Source organism: Hyperolius riggenbachi, chromosome 10 (genome assembly GCF_040937935.1).
Source record: "Hyperolius riggenbachi isolate aHypRig1 chromosome 10, aHypRig1.pri, whole genome shotgun sequence".
NCBI lineage: Eukaryota > Metazoa > Chordata > Amphibia > Anura > Hyperoliidae > Hyperolius > Hyperolius riggenbachi.
This window is the reverse complement of record NC_090655.1, coordinates 37061643-37066887: the sequence shown is the minus strand read 5'-3', so window position 1 is coordinate 37066887 and position 5245 is coordinate 37061643. Positions and strand designations below refer to the sequence as shown.

Genomic DNA, 5245 nt, shown 5'->3' with positions numbered 1-5245 from the left:
CCAATTAAGCATACTAGGTGATGTGCATCTCTGTAATGAAAAGGGGTGTGGTCTAATGACATCAACACCCTATATCAGGTGTGCATAATTATTAGGCAACTTCCTTTCCTTTGGCAAAATGGGTCAAAAGAAGGACTTCACTTAGGCTCAGAAAAGTCAAAAATAGTGAGATATCTTGCAGAGGGATGCAGCACACTCACTTAAAATTGCAAAGCTTCTGAAGCGTGATCATCGAACAATCAAGTGTTTCATTCAAAATAGTTAACAGGGTCACAAGAAGCGTGTGGAAAAACCAAGGCGCAAAATAACTGCCCAAGAACTGAGAAAAGTCAAGCGTGCAGCTGCCAGGATGTCACTTGCCACCAGTTTGGCCATATTTCAGAGCTGCAACATCACTGGAGTGCCCAAAAGCACAAGGTGTGCAATACTCAGAGACATGGCCAAGGTAAGAAAGGCTGAAAGAGAGACCACCACTGAACAAGACACACAAGCTGAAACGTCAAGACTGGGCCAGGAAATATCTCAAGACTGATTTTTCTAAGGTTTTATGGACTGATGAAATGAGAGTGAGTCTTGATGGGCCAGATGGATGGGCCCGTGGCTGGATTGGTAAAGGGCAGAGAGCTCCAGTCCGACTCAGACGCCAGCAAGGTGGAGGTGGAGTACTGGTTTGGGCTGGTATCATCAAAGATGAGCTTGTGGGGACTTTTCGGGTTGAGGATGGAGTCAAGCTCAACTCCCAGTCCTACTGCCAGTTTCTGGAAGACACCTTCTTCAAGCAGTGGTACAGGAAGAAGTCTGCATCCTTCAAGAAAAACATGATTTTCATGCAGGACAATGCTCCATCACACGTGTCCAAGTACTCCACAGCGTGGCTGGCAAGAAAGGGTATAAAAGAAGAAAAACTAATGACATGGCCTCCTTGTTCACCTGATCTGAACCCCATTGAGAACCTGTGGTCCATCATAAAATGAGAGATTTACAAGGAGGGATAACAGTACACCTCTCTGAACAGTGTCTGGGAGGCTGTGGTTGCTGCTGCACGCAATGTTGATGGTGAACAGATCAAAACACTGACAGAATCCATGGATGGCAGGCTCTTGAGTGTCCTTGCAAAGAAAGGTGGCTATATTGGTCACGGATTTGTTTTTGTTTTGTTTGTGAATGTCAGAAATGTATATTTGTGAATGTTGAGATGTTATATTGGTTTCACTGGTAAAAATAAATAATTGAAATGGGTATATATTTGTTTTTTGTTAAGTTGCCTAATAATTATGCACAGTAATAGTCACCTACACACACAGATATCTCCCTAAAATAGCTAAAACTAAAAACAAACTAAAAACTACTTTCAAAAATATTCAGCTTTGTTATTAATGAGTTTTTTGGATTAATTGAGAACATGGTTGTTGTTCAATAATAAAATTATTCCTCAAAAATACAACTTGCCTAATAATTCTGCACTCCCTGTAGTTAATAGTAGTTCTATACAGTCAGAGGCGTAGCTATGGGTGGGCAATGGGTGACACATGTCCCTGGGTGCAGCACTGTGAGGGTGCTCAGTACAGTCGCTGTACCCCCTCCTGTGTGAGAGGCGGCTCCATGGCTGCCCAAAAGTGCCCCTGCTTCCTTTTCTCCCTCTGCAGAGGAGTGCAGAAGCAAAAAAGCAGAGCACGTCTGCAGGGGCGTAGCAATAGGGGTTGCAGAGGTTGCGACTGCATTGGGGCCCTTGGGCTAGAGGGGCCCCAAAGTGCCCTCCCTCAACTACAGTATTAGCTCTCTATTGGTCCTGTGCTGGTAATAATCACTTCTATAGATACTTTGAATAATGGCAATCATTAACAAACTGCTCCCCATCCCCTTCTTGCACCTCTGACTCTGTAGTTGCCATTGGCAGCTTTTGGTGCGCCGTATCAATTGTTATGTATAGAGTGCTTGGGGGACCCATTATAAAACTTGCATCGGGGCCCACAGCTCCTTACCTACGCCACTGCATGTCTGGCTATCCAAACTGGGGTGGGGGAGGGGGGCAGGATGCGTGTCTGGCAATCTGAATGGGGGAAGGAGGAACATTGGTCTATTTATAGGGGGGAAAAGGGCACATCGGACTATCTAAACAACATTTGTAGATTTGACTTCACCCGTATCCTTGACCACAATCTGATGCGTGGTCACGCCCATTTTGTCCAGAGGGGGGCACAAAAACTGCCTTTGTTTCCGGGCGCTGAAAACCCTAGCTACACCTCTGTACACAGAACAGCGGAAACGTGGGTTTATGAGCATAATTTGTTTTTTTTAATAATTTGTTACAATCCAAAAACAGTTATAGTAAAATAGTATAAAGTAAAAATGTAAACAAGACTTTCACTATAACTAACAGAATCATTGCCATCTGTTGGCTCGCCCCAACCTTAATTTATGTGTGTAACTTTAACAAGAAACTTCTGCAATCAGGGCCGGTTCTAGACTTTTTGCCACCTGAGGCAAATTAGAGAAAAAACGCTGCCCCCAGTATAATAACCTCCCCCCAATTGGTAGCCTGGAGGGGGTAGCGAGCAGGAAGGGGGTATTGGGCACAGTGGCGGGGAGCTCCCTTACCTGGGTTGCCCGATCTGCGCTCTCCCTCCAGCTAGTGATGCATCAGCTTATATTGTCAGGCAGCGGGCGGGGAGGGAGGACTCACCTCTTCCGCGTTCCAGCGTGCGTTCCACTCTCGTCACTTCCTGCAATGCCGCCTACTGTACTGTAAGTGGATGGCATTGCAGGAAGTGACGCGAGTGGAACGCGGAAGAAGTGAGTCCTCCCTCCCCGCCCGCTGCCTGACGATATATGCTGATGCATCACTAGCTGGAGGGAGAGCGCAGATCGGGCGACCCAGGTGAGGGGGGGGGGGGTGTCAGACACCCCTCCCCGCCACTGTGCCCAATACCCCCTTCCTGCTTGCTACCCCCTCCAACTCACAGCCGGGCGGATGACACTCACTAAAGTTTGCCGCCTGAGGAACCCGCCTCACCCCGCCTCATGGGCGGTCCGGCTCTGTCTGCATTGACAGTTACTTTTGAGGATTTCATGGAAATGTGACTTTGCACAGTCTCTACATTTAGATTAAGTAAAATTAAGTAGAATCCTGCAGCACCAAAGGGAGAAGAACTGTCGGCTCAGTTGTGATGACGTGATGCATGTATACTTTTATACTTTTTTTCTTTTTTGCTTGTATTCAAAGCGCTCTTAAACCAAGTTGCTCTCCATCCAAAGTTTTACTGTAATTGTTTCCAAGCATTTATTTATTTTAATTAGCTATAATATTAATTTGGTGTTTGCTGTTTATATAGGATATATTATTTAGTAAAACTCTAAATTGGTCATACTTATTTACCTACATTAAGGTCTGGTGAATGTCTTCAGACAAACAGTTGCCGTTTGCCAGCTCACATTAAACGTGATCAGGTTCGCGCCCACCCTATACTTTCCCATAGGGACATTTTTTGACCATTGACCCTGAAGAAGTCAGGTGGGACAGGACGACTAATCCGACCTGATCTTTAGTAGCAACTAGACAAGGATTCCCACCACACACAACTTAGGATCTTTGCTGACAAGATGGTACCTCCCTTCTTCCCACAATACCCTGCACCACATCCCAAGATCCATTGCAGCAGGAAGGAGGGCAAATAGCAGCTTTAGCTATCGGGCGGATACCGGTGAGTATAGAGTATTTTTCTGTGATGATTTAGAGTGATCATAATAATTATAATAATAGTGCTTAAAAGTTTGTAAACATATTTTGAGTTTTTGATGTCTTCATAAATATGACCTAAATTATGATCTGATTTTTCATGCAAATGCTGACACTAGATAATGAGGATCCGAATAAGCAAATATGTCCAAAGCATGATCATTGCGCATTAATTTATCAAGGAATATTACCTAAAGTTACTTACTTGTGGACCCAGTACCCCTTTAAAGTGGGATTGTCACCATGAAAATCAAATTTCAACAGCAACTGGTCTGAGTGTATTAAGTGATAAAGATGCTAATCCTGCATTCAAAACTTTCATAACTTTTTCTGTTGTTATGGTTTGGAGTTATCACATACTTCAGGAGCACTGGTCCTTTAATAGTCAGTGCCAAACACTTGCATGCTGGGAGTTCTTTTTATCTATAATATGTTACTCCTCTTCCATTTATTTCCCTGCCTAGCTGTCTATCTGAAACACAATCCTCTGCTCACTTGTGTTTACAAGCAAGGCTGAGGTGACTCAGCGATTGGAGGAGAACAGAAAAAAAAGTTAAAGGCTGAAATGACATCAGGATTTAGCCTCAAACTGTGGGCAAAAGACATGGTTCAAACCAGGAACAGAATTGTCTTCATTTACTATATAAAATTCACTGAATTCAAAATGTGGACAGTACAATACATGTGTTACGCAAGTAGATCAAGTATTTATCTACTTATATATGTGTTTTTTTCCCCTGACATAGTATGGTTAATCCTACTGCTTTAAGGGCTCTTTCACAGTGCGACGTTAAAGTCGCACGTTATAAAATACTTTAACGCAGAGTAACACAAGAGTAACAGCAATACGAAGTCTGTGCGACATTCACAGTGCACACGTTACTTACCTGGCAGGGGAGATACCATGATCACGAAGGTGGTTCTCCCAGGGTGAGGCCCGTCCATTGCACTCCGGGCAGGTTGACCCCTGCGATTTCCCCAAATGCGGGAAACTCGACTGCATAATTTGTGGTTAGTGTGTAACGTTTAGCGTTATTAAGAAGTGCTGCATGTTGTGCGTTTAGCAATGTATCTCCTGCGTTATGTGTGTTGCACATGCTCAGTGATGTTTTTTTTTTTTTTTAAATGTAACGCATGAGCCGTTTTCGTTCCATCAGTATGCAACGAAAACGGCGCACCAAGAGACACATAACGCAGTTCAAAATAACGTCCAATTTCATAACCTACATGTGCTGCATTAGGGGCATGTTGGGAGACTTTAACGTCGCATCAAACGCAACGTCCCACTGTGAAAGAGGCCTAAGTGTTTAAACCATAGAATTCCCAAACTTACTCGCTCTACTTAGTGATCATTTACAAGGGTTTCATTAGGTATGGTGATTTCGAATTTTATTTCATTTCAAGAGTGGACACTTATACCTTGCTACTACATTATTAAATAAAGATTTAAAGTGTGCCCGTTACTTAAAGAGGAACTTCAGCCTAAACAAACATACTGTCATTAAGTTA

The 5245-nt window shown here is 43.6% G+C and overlaps 1 non-coding gene across 1 annotated transcript; it reads left to right on the top strand.

Moving 5' to 3' along the window:
- Positions 1 to 4615: 4615 nt before the first annotated feature.
- On the top strand, positions 4616 to 4778 carry LOC137537352 (U1 spliceosomal RNA). The gene has a single exon (XR_011024607.1). It is a non-coding gene; the product is annotated as a U1 spliceosomal RNA (small nuclear RNA).
- Positions 4779 to 5245: the final 467 nt, after the last annotated feature.